This window comes from Canis lupus, chromosome 29 (assembly GCF_003254725.2).
Source record: "Canis lupus dingo isolate Sandy chromosome 29, ASM325472v2, whole genome shotgun sequence".
NCBI classification, from domain to species: Eukaryota; Metazoa; Chordata; class Mammalia; order Carnivora; family Canidae; genus Canis; species Canis lupus.
In genome coordinates, this window is record NC_064271.1 from 23202873 (window position 1) to 23221047 (window position 18175).

Genomic DNA, 18175 nt, shown 5'->3' on the forward strand with positions numbered 1-18175 from the left:
AAAAGACAAGCCATACCGAGATAAAGTATTTGCAAATCACACAACTTATGAAAGAATCTTATCTAGACAATATAAAACAACTTTCAAAACTCAAAAAAGAAGAAAAAACAATTAAACTGGGTAAAATATCTTAACATACACTTCAAAGACGATATACTGATGGCAAATCTATTAAAATACCAAATATCGATATTCACTAGGAAAATGCAAAGTACAGTGAGATGCCACTACACACCTATTATAAATGTCTACTATTAAGACTGAGAAACTGGAAACTGAGAAATTGGAACTTTCATACACTGCTGGTGGAAATGTAAAATAGCACAACTACTTTGAAAACAGAACTTACCAGTTTTTTTTTTTTAAATTAAGCTTAAGTCTACCATATAGTAGTATATCCATTCTACTCTTTATTATTTACTCATGAGAAGACTATGGCCATGAAAAGGATTGTATATGGATGTTCACAGCAACTTTACTTTTAACAGCCAAAAGCTGTAAACAAACAAATGTCCATTAACTGGTGAGTTGCTAAACATATGTTGTTTATCTATACAATGGAATGTTCTTCAGAAATAAAAATAAATGCATTATTTATTCATGCATGCAAAGGCATGGATCAATCTGAAAATAATCATGTTGAGTGAAAGAAGCAACCAAAAAAAGAATATATGCTATATGATTCCATTTATATAAAACTCTAGAAAATGCAAACCAACATATAGTGATGAAAATCAGATTAGTGGTTGCCTGAGAAGGCAGTGGCAATGGAAAAAGAGCTTGCAGGAAGGAGAGATTACATAAGGGCACTAGGAAACTTTTGGGGTGATTGATATTTTCATTACCTTAATTTTGAGTTCATGTATGTATATGTATGTGTGTGTGTGTATCATGTATGTGGATACATAATTATATACTTTAAACTTACAGTTTATTGCTTGACAATATACCTTAATAAAGAGATTTCTAAAAAAGAATCCTTCCAGGTAATTCTGATGCCTCCTAAAATTTGAGTGCACATGGTCACCAGATTTGGGTTTCTCAAATCACTAAAATTCAGAATTATATATTTATATCCTCATAATGGTATCTTGATTCAGTAATCAGAAATTAAGACTAAAATTAGGAAATGGCTGATGGGACTTTAACTATTTTGAAGTGCTAGTAGGGGAAATATTTGAGGTGTCTATTTCATCACTTGTCATATTGCATTGTAGTGCCTGTAGCTCAGTGACTTCTATCCAAGCTCATTCCGAGGTAAGAGAGCAAGGGTTTTAATGGAGAGTCAGTGCACCTCAGCTGGGTCTGAGAGAATAGCTATAGTTGGTAGAGGAGTGTGAAAGCTGTACCCTGGATGCTTTCCGCGTGGACACAGGCCATGTTCACTACCAGGTACTTTGTATAGATAATCTGGAAAAACCAACCATGGTATATATTTCATGTAAGCATTAATTATGCTCTTACTAGTCATAGAGTTTCTAACTGTCCTTCCCTTTATGAAGCTTGGAGAATGGACCATTTGCCTAAATAACCTATTTACTAGTTCTACCTAAGTCTTAAAAGTCTTTTTATAATGTTAAAATTCATTTCTTTTAATGTGTTATTTTTTTCCTCTTGCAATGGAATAAAAGCAGGAAAATAATCTAAGATGTATCTATTAAAAATAAAATGTTCCTTTCCAGTTCCTATGAGATCCCAGGGTCCAAAGACACAGGTGCAGACTTTGGAGAAAGTGGAGCCAAGAGAAAGATTCAGAGCTAGGGCAGAAGGTTGGAAAGATCTGGGAATGCAGCTGCGCTGTGTGGGAAGGCAAATCTCAAAATGGACAAACAGCTGTTTGAATAATACAGTGGAACCTAGAAAAAAGGAAGCAAAGGGAGATCATTGTTGATGAAAAAGGCTATGATCAGTTTCATGGGTAAAGGTTTAGTTCAGAGGGCTATAAAGCTTAGACTCAAATCTCTGGTTTGAGATTTGGAAGACTGGAGACTGGGAACTACAAATTTACAATTGTGTTTCTTCCAGTTCTCAAAATATGCTGAAACATCTCTATAGTGACTGACACTACACAAATACCACACGATATTGAAAAGAACCATTAGCTTCACTTACAGAGAACAAACTGATGCTACCAGAGGGGGGATGGATGAAATAGATGAGGATTAAAGAGTACACTTACGACGAACACTGAATAATGTATAAAATTATTGAATCATTATAACTGTTTTGCACACCTGAAACTAATATGACTGTATCTTAACTATGCCTGAATTAAATTTTTAAAACTTAATAAAAAAAAGAGATAGCTTATCAGACTTGACAGCAGGGATTTGATTTTTAAGCCAGTAACAGATTTATTGATCTGGTTTTGAAGTTTTTTATTTTATTTTTATTTATTTTTGTCTGTCAAATCCAGTCAGAAAGTTAGGGGCTGAGTTAGGTGTGCAACACTGTGACCTGGTTATTCATTGGATTTTAGATATTTATATGAATTTAGTTGATGGAGATAATAGTTTTAGATAATTATTCCTCTGAATCTTTATCAGGGACTTTTCCCCTCTTACTTGAGAAATCCCAATAATTTCACATCTTTCTCAGAATAAAACAGGGGATTTAAATAGTTGTAGAGATGATTAAAACGTGCTTCTACTGAATTACCTAACATGCAAAATTATTTGTATTGCTTTCTTTCCTTTGGCTTTGAAACTGGCATGTAACAACTTATAAAAACTATGTATTTTATATTGAATCCTTTTTCTCTGATCCAGCTACTGGTTTCTGTGCTGTACTAACAATTACACTCTCAGATAATCTTTGTTGGCCTTTTATAGCTATCATTTTCTAATTACTGTGCTAATTTTGTCTTTTTTCTCTGCATCCACGATTATTTTATCTTATACTTGTTCTCCAAGGTAATAATTTGAATTTTTACTGGCTGTCTTGTTCCTTGCTTTTCTAATTGACTTTTTTGGGTCTACAATAATGCTTTTAATGCTTCATTTATCAGCTCATCTTTTTAAAAATAATATTTTTGAGTTCTAGTTTTATTGACTCCATATTCTCATTGAATGTATGTGTAGCTTGAACTTCTCAAGGGTAATTTTTTTTTTCAGATTGCATTCTATTATATTTTCTTTATGTTATGATTCCCTTTTTTTTCTTTTCTTTTGGCTTTGTACAGTGCTCTGAAAAATGAAACCTGGGCATTAGTACCCTTCCTCTCCCCCTGGTAGAATTCCAGAGTGGTTTATAGACCTTTCCATTCTCATGATATTTTTCAGTATTTCTCCTCCACATTTCTGCTGCTTACTCAAACTATTAACCCTCATCCTTTCAAATTGAGGGTGTTAGTAAAAACTCTCATGAGTGCATCTACTTTTTTCCCCCTCAATATTTCTTTAAAGTGATAGGGACTGGGTGAGGGACTGACACTCTTTCATTCCTCTTCAAAGGCTAGGGCCTTCCTCTTATTTAGAAACTGCTCATGAGTTTGCACAGTTGGTGTTTTGGTTTTTTGTTTTTTTTTCCATTAGCTACTGGGAGAAGGGGGTCTCTAAAACCTGATTCACTACCATTTTTACTCAGTCTGTCTCAAGTTTTTAGATGAATCTATAGGTATCCAGACTTTCCTTCCAGGTTCAAAAAGATAGGGCACCACTGTGTAACTGTTCTCAATCCTTCCTCTATGGCTTTTCCCTTCTATTTCAGCAATATTTATTGAGGGCCTGCCCAATATGATTACCAAATCTTAATTTCCTTAGTGTAGAACTTGTATCTTTTTCTTTTTTTTGTATTCCCAGGACCTACATGAGGCTAGAACTTAATATATACTTAAATGCTTGCTGAATAGAAAGAGAAGTTGAGGTGAATCATAATCTTCCATTGTTCTCTTTTACCGGTGTTTCACGAATACATTTATCTCTCTGGGCTCTCTCTAACCTTGTTTCTATATTTTTCTATTTTTCTCTTTAGTCTTAATTATTTAAACTTTAATCATTGTACTATTACAATTTTTTTGTAGTCATAAGCTATTATGCTGGCATAATAAAAGTTCAGATAATAGGGCAAGCTCCTGTCTTCCCACCTTGTACAGTAATATCATTACAAGTGGCCATTTATAGTCACGTTCATATGAAGATGAGGTGTTGGAATGAAGTCTGTTATATGTGCTTCCATAGCATCTCTCCCAGGTCTTTCACACAGAAGATGTTTTTTTTTCGTACAGAATCAATGGCATAACATGGTTCCCAGAGACACTTCCTGTTCCTTTTTATTTCTTGTGCTTATGCTTCTCTAAATGTGGAACCTAAAAGATCTACTTACCTACCATAGATATAGATACATGTGCATATGTGGAAAATTAAAAAAAAAATTTAGAGATTTAGAGTCAACTACAAGACAATTGTATATAATGAATGGTGACAATTATCATCTGACTTTATTGTTACTTTAGATACATAGTGAGCTGGAGGGAAGAAAACTTTCAGGTAAAGCCTGGAGGTATTTGGGATGCCTGGGTGGCTCAGCAGTTAAAAGTCTGCCTTTGGTTCAGAGCGTGATCCTAGAGTCTGGGGATCGAGTCCCACATCCAGCTCCCCACATATAGAGCCTGCTTCTCCCGCTGCCTATATCTCTGCTCTTCTCTCTCTCTGTCTCTCATGAATAAATAAATAAAATCTTTTAAAAAAAGCCTGGAGGTATTCAAACCCATGTTTAAAACTGTGAGGCATCGTGTAATGCTGGCAATTCCCAATTTCTGGAATCTTGTTTGGTATATTGCATACCTCCCTTCTCTCTCCTTGTCGTTGCTCTCATTTCATTTGGTCATTTTGCTGCTCCTTACTTAGCAGCTGGATTTTAATTACTGATGGCAAACCAGGCTGCTGCATCCTTGAAAAATTTTCTGATCTGTCTGTACTCAAAAAGTAAAAGTCACAGAAATGTAAATAAAACCTAATTCCACAGACCCTCAATAGAAAATTATGTGGATTTCTCAATGACACAGGTATAGAAAAGACATTTTCATCTTTTTTTTTTAACAGATTATGATATTTACTATGAGGCTAAATCTTAGGAAGGTATTCTGAAGAGATTAAAAATTCCTTCATAGCTCAAAGCATTCAAGTGAGAACCATTTTCAATCTTACTTCTCCTTAGGTGTAGTGTCCATTTCCCTATTCCCTTATTTTTCTTTTGTCAGTTGCTGTGGTTTCCCCACCCCTCCTGAGAACAGCTGCTTTCTAACTGTGGGCTTCTTCACTGTCAGCACTGGCCAAGTAAATAGGTCAGAGAACAGTGGGAAGGTGGCCAAGGGTGTGGTTAAATCTCCATGTGGAGCCAGTTAATGACACATGGAGCTCTATCCACCATCCAAACTCAAACTCTGAACTCCAACTATTACCTTTCTGCTAATTATACCCATATTTATAGCTCTAGCACCAACTTTGCCCTTAGAGCAGGTCATCTTTGTGTACAAGTTTCTGTCATAGAATCAAAGATTATTACAGCCAGAAGAAGCCAAGTCCACTGTGCCTCACCCATATTTCAGATGAGAAAAACTGAGAGCTGAAAGGATAGGTCCTAAAGTCACATAGTCAGTGACTGACTGGGTCAGGCATAGTCTCCAGGGCTCTTTCCTCCTAGCCCCACACTTTTAAAAGTCACATCATGCTGCATCCAGTCTTTAAAATCTTCAGTTCAGAATATAACATATTTTTCTAATAACTTGCTACTCATTTCAGCTTTCCCATGTTATTGACATCTTCATTATCATGTTCTCATATTTTGATTCTTCCATATTTTGTATATATTATCTATTATGTCTGTTAGATTATATTCTTATACCACATCTCAGTGTCCTCTCTTTAAGAATCACTGCCTCTGTGCTGAGTACTTTATGCCCATATAGCCATAGAATCATCCTGTTTCCTGTCCCTATTTATAGTTTTTGTATTTCATTCACATAAAAATATAATCCAACATTTACCATGTACCAGGCACAGTGGATATATGGCCAGCCCTCCTGTACTAAGGTAGGAAATGTATAATAAAGAATACAGATAAAGACTTGGTTTCTCTGCTTTCTCTTCTCCCACCGTATCATCAACCTATTGCACTCAATTTTGACCACACTATTACCACCCAAACTGCTCTTGACCTGGTCACTAGTTAAGTGACCTCCACATTGTTAGATTCAATGTCCAAGTCTTAGTCCTCATCCTATCAACCAGTTATTGTTTAACAAATGTTACTGAGTATATGTCACATGCCAGCTCTTTTACTTTTATAGCCGCAGGACCTGAAACAGAAAAAAAACCAAAAATCCCCGCCTTTATGGAGTTTACATTCCAAAGGCCTCATTTTACAAAGTTGATTATCCAGTCTTATTAAATGCTTCCTTTCTTCCTTAGCCCCTGGGATACAATTTTTTTTTTAAAGAATTTATTTATTTATTCCTGAGAGACACACAGAGAGCGAGCGAGTGGCAGAGACACAGGCAGAGGGAGAAGCAGGCTCCATGCAGGAAGCCTGATGTGGGCTTGATCCCTGGTCTCCAGGATCAGGCCCTGGGCTGAAGGCGGCACTAAACCGCTGAACCACCTGGACTGCCGCAATTTTATTTTATTTTTTTAATTTTCCTACCTTTATGTTTCTGATCTTATTTGTTGCTCAAAACTCATTTCTCAAGCTCTAAGCAGTGTAGTGCCATACTTTTAAGAACTTGGGGGCTTTTCTCTCTTCCTCTGTCTCTTCCCCAGGTGATATCACACAGTCCCATAGCTTTAAGTACATCTAGAAGCTTCCCTCAGGACTTTCTTAACTGTTTATCAGTAAGTATTCCCTGACCACTTGATCCAAAATCATATCTGTCCATCAACCTCTGTCCTCTTGCCCTATTTTTTCATAGCATTTAACACTATCTGTTCTGACACATTGGTTTGCCTATTTATTGCTTTTCCCCCTCTTCAGAATAAAATCTTCATGAAGACAGGGACTTTGTTTTGTTTGCTGTTATATCCCAAGTGTCCAGAATTGTACCTGGCCCATAGAGGGCATTGTGTAAGTATCTGACAAATGAATATTAATAAGGGTCATAAGGGAAGGGCTTATGATACAGTAAGAGTATATTCGATTTGGAAAGGTCGGTGAAATTTCCCTGAGAGGATGACAATTAAACTGATGTAGACAATTATTAGACAAATCTGGGACATTACATACAAAGGGAAGATGTGCAAAGGCCCTGTGGCAACAAGAAAAATGATCAATATGAATAACAGAAGGGCTCATGTTGCTGGAACACACAGAGTGTGAAGGAGAAAATTGTAAGATAAAGTTGAACAGATAGTCAGGAACATAAACTACTCAGGGCTTTGTAGGTTATGTGCAAATTTGTGTTTTTTTAGAATTCAGAATTTTAGAATATATTCTAGGGGAAATGTGAAGCCATCTAAATATTTTAAGCAGCTGACTGCCATGATTGGATTGGATTTCATCAACATTCTTGCTGAAGTACATAGAACAGACTAGAGATGATAGAAGTGAACAGAAGACAATTGCTTAAGTGGTTAATGAGGTAGCCTAGAAGAGGAATTATGCTCATAGAAACTGCAATGTGTCATGGAGAAAAGAAATGGATAGACTTGAGAGTTATTTAAGAGATCAATTTGATAATCAAGAGTTAGATCTATGGAATGATGGAGAGAAATATCAAAGTTTCTGGCTTGCTTTTTATTGAGATAAGAAATTACACAAAAAGTTTGGAAAGTGATGAGGGTACTCATCCATGAATTCAATTAAGACATTCTTTCCTTTTGGGGGATATGTAATAAAATCTTTCCCAGTCTTTCTTCTCCACCCAAAATCCCTCCAAAACTTTCCAAAGACTTGACATATCCTCAGACTTTGCCCTATCCCTATTTTTTCCCTTTCCCAAATTTTTGGAAGGACAGGTCCATATTTGAGATTTCCACTCTAATACACACCTAAGCTTGACTTCATGCAGTCCAGCTTTCCCATTGTCCAATCTATTGCCTCCTATCTTGAATCTAGAGACGTTGCTACAATTGTTTTGGCTTCTGACTTCTGACATTAGTTTCTCTCAGGTTCTATAGGTCTATTTTTTCCCTGATCCAAATGTGTTTCAGGTTGTGAAATACTTAAGCCTCTCCTTTGCATATCTGCCATCACCTAATACAGCAGAATATTTTTTTTTCCGGAGCTACAGATGTGAATTTCTATCTATTAAATATCTCCACTGGGCATTAATACCTTTAGTCTCAGAAAGAGCTATCCTCTTATTCCCCAAACCAGATTTTCTTTGTTGTATTGTTTCACTAACCTCTCAGCCATTTTAAACTAAAGATCTATCATGCTTTCTTCTTTATGCCTCCATCTTATCTAATTTATTGCTATATTCTAGGATTCTCTCACTTCAAATATCTTACATTCACTATTATTTGTATAGTGTTGCTACTGCTCTAATTTAGCCTTTTATTATGACACATTAGGATTTTTCCAGAACACATCCTAACTTATATTTTTGCTTTTAGTTTATCATATTGTCCACCCTACATATTTGTCTGATCGACTTTTTTTTAAAAACATGGTTTTACTGTTGTTATTTTCTTATGTCAAAACGCCAATGGATATTCTTTGCCTACAGAATGGGGTTCAAATTCCTTAGTAATGTATGGTTATTTCAGAGCCCATTCCAGTATAGTGGTATCCTACTTTTCCAGCCTCATGTCTTAATTTTGCCCTTGCAAAGCCTTATCTCCTGGTCCAAGAGAACCAAGACTACGGACACTCTTTTCAATCTGTTCACATGTTTTAGAGTTTATTCCTTTAGCAATAGCTTTCCTCTACATTTCTGCCTGTCAGAATCTTCCTCATCTTTGAAGACTTTTAAAACACCACATCCTTCATGAAGGTAGGTATCTACATAAGGCTTGTCTTGTCTCTCCAGGACTGTGGTTCACCTACTCTAAACATATCAAGTAGTCAAAGACTTGGGGTGATTAGGGATTTATTCAATATCACAAATATGTGAAAAAAATGAACTGGATCTGTGACTCATTTCTCCTGGGTCTCAGAATAGAATCCTTATATTAGAACTTTATCTCAATTGAACTGCTTGGTAATATGTATGAACATGTATGAGGCCAGTGAAAGAAAACTTGGTTAAGATTGCTTGAGTTACCAGAATTAGTTAGCAACATTTTTAATCATGAAATTAGAAAGGTAATTCCTTTTGCCCATCTCAAAAGTACTGGAGCCAAACATTGCTTGCTCTGGTTATACTCCCCATTATGTTTGGCATTCCAGCTGTAGTATCTTTCCAAAAACTATTTACAGCATTACCAAAAAGAGCCAACTTGTGACTAATTGGCAAAGTTTTGAAGAGAATTAATATATATTTGAACTTTGGAAAAGATGGAAATCATGGACATTTGGTCCAACAGATTTTCCATTTTGTTCTGGGAACAATTAACCACAAACATGTTGTATAGTTTCTAGGGCACCACCCAATGGCCAACTGATTCTCTTCAAATTGAAAGCATATCATTCTCTTCAACATCATTGTTGCCACAGCCAAATTCTGGGCTTATGTCACTTTGCCCAAAGTTCCAAGGGGGATTGATTTCACTTTAAGCACGTTCTTGATCTTTTTTCTGGGTAGCTCGTGTTGTATGATTAGATTGACTCACTGTAAATAAACTGGAGGATTTTTGTGTAACCCAAGTCTTTTATTGAAATGAAGCATTTGCTACTAATCAGGTTCCTGCACTATTAATCATACAACTGGCTCTTCACTTATTTTTTAAACTCCAAATCCCTAATTATTTTCTACCTGACCTTTTGCAAGAGTGAGGAATTTTCTGGAGTTTGTATATTTGACATGTATTGAACAAACACTATTTACACATTCACAAGAATGCTTGTAAATGCATCTGGTTGACCTGTTGATATCTATATTTTTAGATTAATATTTATAAGTCATTTTCTCTTAGTGCTTCCTTTGTAGGCATCATGGCATTTTTCCATTTGGGTTGCGTTTGCATTATATATTCCTGACACTTAAGTATTTGAGTCTTGTTCTTTCTGATTACAGCTGCCTGTGGGATTCTATACATTTTCTCATTCAGTCTCTAAAATAATTCAACCAAAAATGTAAAAGAAAAAGGAAAGAGGATTCTTTTTTTTTTTGGAACTTACACTTTCAAGGAGGTATGGAGTGAGATCAAGGAAACTTGGGCAGGCATAGATGAACACAGCCAAAGACGAATACATGTATTTTCAAACTATGTGGGTCCAGGAGTAAAAATAATGTTTTTGTTTTGTTTTTGTTTTTTGTTTTTTTTTTGGATCTTGCCATCTGCCATTATGGGACCTAAACTCCTTTTTGGAAGTACACAAAAATGATAGAGTATTTCACAAAAACTGGGAGAAATTTGAAGGCATCTGTATAGTATTTAGTAACATATAATTATAAAAACTAAAATATAAAATTTTAAGGAATACAGGCTATTGGATTGTAATAAAATGTCAACAACTTTGGAGAAAATTGTTTATATTTTAGATGGCTTACACATAACTCCTGTTTTGGTAATTAAAACTTGAGGGCAATGATTTAAAGATTTTAAACAACTAAAATAATATTTTACATTTTACTGAAACTTTTTTGTTCACTGATGAGTGTAATTTTAAAGATTCTTATATAATACTTTTTTTGGATTGGCCAAAATACTTTTTTTTGGATTGGCCAAATTGATTTTGGATCCAATTGGCCTTTTTCATCAAGTATTTCAAATTAATGATGGATCTATAATAATCATGCATACATTATAGAAGCAGTCATACCATCGAAGTCTTGGATGCTTTTAAATGGTAAGTTAGGCAAAATGCAAAGATAAATATTTCGTTCCACTACCAGTGACCGTGATTATAGGAGGTAAAGAGTCTCACTTTCTCTCCCTAGTCCCCAGACCAGCACTCCTTGGACTCCATGCTTATTCTTTGGACACCAGCAACAGGAACTTTTCTAAGTAGCTTCATGGGCCCTTCCCCACAGTGGCAGCTCTGGGCAGCTGGCTGCTGAAATGGGTGCCTGGGTGGAACAGCACCCCCTTGGTTCACTCAGAACCAAGCAAGTGCTGGATTTCACTCCATTTTCTGCCAACAGGAATCACTAGACACTCCTCTAGGGATTCACTTATAGGATATTCAGAAAAGGCTGTTGGCAGCAATAAGATTTTCCCCCTATTTCTTTTTTTTTTTTTTTAATTTATTTATTACAGTCACACACAGAGAGAGAGAAAGGCAGAGACACAGGCAGAAGGAGAAGCAGGCTCCATGCACCGGGAGCCCGACGTGGGATTTGATCCCGGGTCTCCAGGATCACGCCCTGGGCCAAAGGCAGGCGCTAAACCACTGCGCCACCCAGGGATCCCTCCCCCTATTTCTTAATCTCAGGTCCTGACTTGGCCACTAAGAGTAGAGTGGGTTACATCTCAGCCGCAGCTTCTAACTCATTCATTGCACACTAGTGTGCCAAAGTACAGAGACTAGGCCATTCTCTACCAGGAATATCATCTCTGTGGATGGAAATAAGAGGGTTCCCAGGCAAAGTCATGACAGTTCCTTGGAGAGTGTAAAGAATGTTCTTAGGATATAGAATAGAAAATGGGAGTGAGATCTGTTACAAAAGTCCAGGATATAAATTTGAACCTCAGAGATTTAAGCAACAAGGTGTTTTACCTTTTATATATTACTGATACTATCATTGCTAGCAGTGATAGAAAAGGACTTATTACCATTTGAATGCATCTCTTTCCATATTTTTGGAGTCATTCAGTATTTTTAGGTCTTGTTCATAAAGCCAAGGTCACTCTCATTTCACACATGGACACCCTACTCTGCATACTGCCCTGTACCCCAACAAATTTTCTTTTTTTTCCCCAACAAATTTTCTACACTGCAGCCAGACTGATTTTTTACAAATGCCTACTGGTTTTTAACACAGTCTGCTTAAAAACCTTTAACATCTTACATTTTTCTTAGGAAAAAGAACAAAAATCTTTAATATGGCTTTAAGGCCTTTGTTTCAACTTCTACTTAACTCTCCAGCCTTTGAATATTCCAATCTCCTTCTTAATCTTTACTCTGGAGCCATCATGATTCTATTTTGCCTTTCATTCCACTCAGTCTCCTTGATGTGCATTCACCTTCTGGAGCTTAAAACAAATGCCATCTTAGAAAAATTCCCAGCCTAGTCAGATTCCTGTTCTACATTTGCAAGAAATCATATGCTTTTCCTTTAGGAAATGTTACAGTTGATAAGTATTCATTCATTGGCATGATTATTTGTAAATATCTATCTCCCACTATGTAATGTAAGCTGCATGAAAACAAGGAAATTTCTTATTTTGCTCATCATTCGATCTCTAGAACTGTCATTTAACTAACACCTGACCAATAGCCGATCATGTTGTTAAATAACTGAAAAGAGGGGTTCATAAAAAGTCCAAACTAAATTATTATGAATAATATGGATATTATGGGAGCTTTCAGAAAAGAATATCAGTGGAAAAGAGTATCTAATACCTATTTGAAAACTAACATTTTTCTTTTTTTTATTAATTTATTTTTTATTGGTGTTCAATTTGCCAACATATAGAATAACACCCAGGGATCATCCCATCAAGTGTCCCCCTCAGTGCCGTCACCTGTACCCCGATGTTTATAGCAGCAATGTCCACAATAGCCAAACTGTGGAAGGAGCCTCGGTGTCCATCGAAAGATGAATTTTTCTTTTTTTCATCTCAATTTTTATAAAAGGGGAACTGAAGTTATTACCTGGGTAATTCATATCATAAATTAAAAAAAATTCCACTTTTATTTTGTTCTGATTTCTGAAAAAAAAATGGTTGAATAGGAGGATGAGGCTCACTTCATCTGATTTCTGAAAAAATGGTTGAGTAGGAGGACAAGGCTCACCTCATCCCATAAATGTGGTAACAGCCACATCAGTGCGACTAACTCAGGAAAGGATCCAAAGATTTGCAAAACAGGCTTTCAGGTAATCAGAGAAGAGGCCACACTGAAAAAGATAGGAGGGGCAGAGATGCAGTTGAGAACCAAACCCCTGGCAAGACAAATCACAAATGGGAGGTACACCACAAGCAAGAGAAGTGAGAGGATCAGACCCCACACTGGGCACCCCAACCACTGGGAAGACAAGTCCCCATTACATTTGTCTCTGAAAACCAGATGGGCTTAACTTCATGAGTTTTTACCATCAGTGAGGCATAACTCCAAGTACTTTAAAAGTCAGCGGGCTTAGCTCCAGGAGGGCTGGAGGGCAATAGGAAACTGAGTCCTCGCTCTTAAAAGCCAGCATAACAAAAACCTCACTGAGATACATCATAGAAGCAATAGTCTGAAAAGTGCCTAGGGTGTATGGGAAGGAGATTTATTTACTAATCTCAGAATATGTTCTGGAGGGGCAGGAATTTTTTTGAGACTTCTCCAAGAACAAAAGAGCTGGAAAGTGTCATTTCCCTTTCCACCCCCACACAGCCTAGATAGCCAGACATTTGCAGGAACCAGTGCATTCTCCACCTATCTTGCTAACACTGCAGCCCAAATCTGCATTCTCCTGTGGATCTGCTCCATCCTACCCATCCCATTTGGCAGGCATCTTTCCAAAGTGGCTCCTGCTACAACACACCTTATAAGCAGCCCCAGCAGGTACAGACAACATTCCAAAGTGACTCTTACTCTGGGGAAAGGAGAAGATAACCACACACACCAGTATGCCTACAGTCCCAGCAGCCAAACCTTATAGCTTGTGATGTATAGTGCTTTGCCAATGTAGTTTGAATATATCCCCAGCAGATGATCTAGAGACAAACATCTGCTCTGACTACCACCCTGGTCACCAACAAAAACCCCTCAGGGCCTGGCACAGTGAGAATGCCCTGCAGTTTAGTGTGACTGCAGCCCTGGCAAATGGATGGGAGGGGTAGGCATCGGGTCTGAGTTTTCGCCCATTAATGAAAGCCTCTTAGAGGACAATGTAGGGTAAGTAGCCTGCAGATCTTATTGCAGACACTGCCCTAATACAAGTTCAGGACAGCCCCAAGCTGGCCCCTTAACAACACAGGTACCAAACACTCCCCATAAAAGACAAAATAAGCCAGTATAGCTGACTGGACTAAAGGCAAAAATGGTTAAGTTGCAGAAGTAGAGTACATGCAACACTCATGGGATACACTCCTGAAGCACCTGGTTCTGGTGAACATGGGACATTGCCCTCAGGACCTCTTCTTCATAAGGTCACTATTCTCAAGGTCAGGAACTATAACTGACTTTCCTAATATATAGAAACAAATAGAGATGATTAAGACAGGAATAAGTCTCAAATGAAACAATAGGACAAAACCACAGCAAAGAGCTAAATGAAATGGAGATAAGCAATATGCCTGATAAAAAATTCGAAGTAGTGGTCATAAAGATACTCACTGGACTTAAGAGGGGAGGGTCTCAGAGACCTTCAGCAAAGAGATAGAAAATATTAGAGTGCAAATCAGCAATGGAGAACTCAGTAGCTGAAATTAAAAGTAATCTAGAGGGAATCAGTAGATAAATTAGATTAATAGAGGAAACAAAAACAGATCAGCAACCAGGATAATAGGAAACACCCAAATTGAACTGCAAAAAGAAAAAATTAGAATAGGTTAAAGGAACTCAGCAACATTATCAAGCATAAAACACTCACATTGTAGGATTCCCAGAAGGAGAAAAGAGAAAAGGGGGCAGAGAATTTATTCAAAGCTAAAGACTTCATAATATGGGAAACAGACGTCTAGATCCAGGAAGAAGAGACCCTCAGCAAAATTAACCCAAGGAGGTCCACACCAAGACATATATTAATTAAAATGGCAAAAACTACCAATAAAGAGAGAATTTTAAAATCATCAAGAGAAAAGAAAATCATCCCATACAGAGGAAACTCAAAGGGCTATCAGATTTTTCAGCAGAGACTTTGCAGGCCAGAAGAAAGTGGCTTGATACATTCAAAGAGCTGAAAAGAAAAGATCTACAGCCTAGAATACTCTACCAAGTCTATCATTCAGAAAAAGAGAGAATGTTTCCCAGATAAACAAAAGTTGAGGGAATTTATCACCACTAAACCAGCTTTATAAGAAATGTTGAAGGGAATTCTCTGAGTGGAAAGAAAAGGCCATAATCAGGAGTAAGAAAATTATGAAAGGAACAAATTTCACAGGTAAGTGCAAGCATAAAAATAGGTCAATCATTTATAAAACTAATATTGAGGTTAAAATGTAAAAGCAGTAAAATCAATTATATCTACAAAAATCAGCCAAAGGATTAAAAGGATGTGATATAATATATATGTATATATACATATTTTATATACATTTTATATACATATATATAAAATATGTGTGGGCAGGTGGGGAGGAATATTTAGTGCTTTTAGAATGAGTCCAAACTTACATGACCATCAACTTAAATATAGACTGCTATACACATAAGATGTTACATATAAACCTAATGCTAACTGCAAACTAAAAACCTAAAATAGATACACAAAAAATAAAGAGAATGGAATCCAAGCAGATCACTAAAGAAAGCCATCAAACCACAAAGGAAGAAAGGAGGAACAGAACTACAAAAACAACCATAAAACAACAAAATGTTAATAAATACATACCTATCAATTAATTAAACATAAATGGGTTAAATGTTCTATTCAAAAGAACTGAATGGATAAAAAAGCAAGATGGGTGACTGAAGGGATAAAAAAGCAAGATCCAACTATATGGATCCAACCTACAAAAGACTTTAGACCTAAAGACACAATGCAGATCAAAAGTGAAGATATGGAAAAACATTTATCATGCAAATAGAAGGAAAAAGAAGCTGAGATAGCAATATTTATACTGGATAAAATAGATTTTAAAACAGAGACTGTAACAAGAGACAAAGAAGGACACTATATAATAATAAAGGGATCAATCCAACAAGAAGATAAAAAATTGTAAATATTTATGCACCTAATATGGGAGTACCTGAATACATTAAAAAAAAACTTGACATAAGGAAAACATTTACAATAATACAGTTATATTAAGGGGGGCTTTAGCACCCAGTTAGATCAATGGATAGATCGTACAGGCAGAAAATCAACAAGGAAACAGTGTCTTTGAAGGATGTGTTGAATCCAGTCAACCTAACAAATATTTAGCACATTTCATCCCAAAACAGAGTACACATTCTTTTCAAGTCCACATGTTACATTCTCCAGAAGAGATCATATTTTAGGTCACTAAACAAGTTTCAACAAATTAAAAAAAATTAAAATTATATCATGCATCTCTTCTGACTATATCTGTATCAAACTAAAAAATCAATCACAAGAAGAAAAATCTGGGAAGAATACAAACACATAAAAGTTAAATAACTTGCTACTGAACAATGAATGAGTCAGCCAAGAAATTAAAAAGGAAATTAAAAAATACATGAGCTAAATGAAAATGAAAAGAGAATAGTCCAAAATCTTTGGGATGCAGCAAGAGCTGTTCTAAGAGAGAAAAGTATAGCAATATGGCCTACCTCAAGTAAGGAAAATCATGAGCAACCTAATCTTACAACTACAGGAACTAGGAAAGCAACAAAGCCCAAAGCAGCAGAGGGAAAGAAAGAATATGTTAAAGTGGAAATAAATGAAATAAAAACTAAAAAACAATAGAAGAGATCAATGTAATCAGAACTCGTTCTTTAAAAGATCAACAAAATTGATAGGCCTTTAGACTTATCAAGAAAAAAACCTCAGAAATAAAAGAGAAATAACACCATAGGAGCTCAAAGGATTGTAATAGTATGAAAAATTATATGCCAACAAATTAGACAACCTAGAAAAGATAAATTCCTAGAAACTTCTACTCTTCCAAAACTGAATTAGGAAGACAGAAATTTTAAGCAGACTGATTACTAGCAATGAAACTGAATCAGTAATGATTTAAAAAAAACAAAAAAACAAAAAAACAAAAGACTTCCCAACAACAACAAAAATCCAGGACCAGATAGCTTCACAGGTGAATTCTACCGAACATTAAAAGACAAATACCTATGCATTACTATTCCAAAATAAACAAAACAAAGGAAAATTTCCAAATTTATTCTATAAGGCCAGCATTACCCTGATACCAAACCAGATAAAGACACTACAAAAACAAAGAAACAGGACTACAGGCCAATATCTCTGATGAATATAGATTTAAAAATGCTCAACAAAGTATTAACTAACCAAATCCACCAATACGTTAAAAAAAAAAAAAAGTCATTTGCCACAGTCACATGGAATTTAGTCCAGGGATGCAAGAGTGGTTCAATATTCACAAATCGACATAATACATCATATTAAGAAGGGAAATAAAAAGCATAGCATCATCTTGACAGATGCAGAAAACACATGAAGTATAATATCTATCTATTTGTGATAAAAACTCTCAACAAGGTAGGATTAGAGGGAACATACCTCAACATACTGAAGGCCATATATAGAGTACCCATAACTAACATACTTAATGGCAAAAAACAATTTTTCCCTTAAGATCAGGAACAAGGCAAGAATGTCCATTCTTACTATTTCTATTCAACATAAAACTGGAAGTCCTAGCCACAACAATCAGACAAGAAATGAAAGGCATCCAAATTGGTATGGAAGAAGTCAAACTTTCATTATTTTCAGATAACATGATACTATATATATAGAAAATCCTAAATACTACCAAACAACTTCTAGAACAGATAAATGAACTATGTGGCAGGATACTAAATACAGAACTATTTTGTGTTTTTATACAATAATAAAGTAGCAGAAAAAAGATTAACAACCTCATTCACAACTGCACAAGAATAAAATACCTAGTAATAAACTTTTTTTTTTATTAAAGATTTTATTTATTCATGAGAGACACAGAGAGAGAGGCAGAGACCTAGGCAGAGGGAGAAGCAGGCTCCCTGCAAGAAACATGGTAAGGGACTAGATCCCTGGATTCTGGGATCTTGTCCTAAGCCAAAGGCAGATCCTCAACCACTGAACCACCCAGGTGTCCCACCTACCTTAACACTTAACACAGAGTCA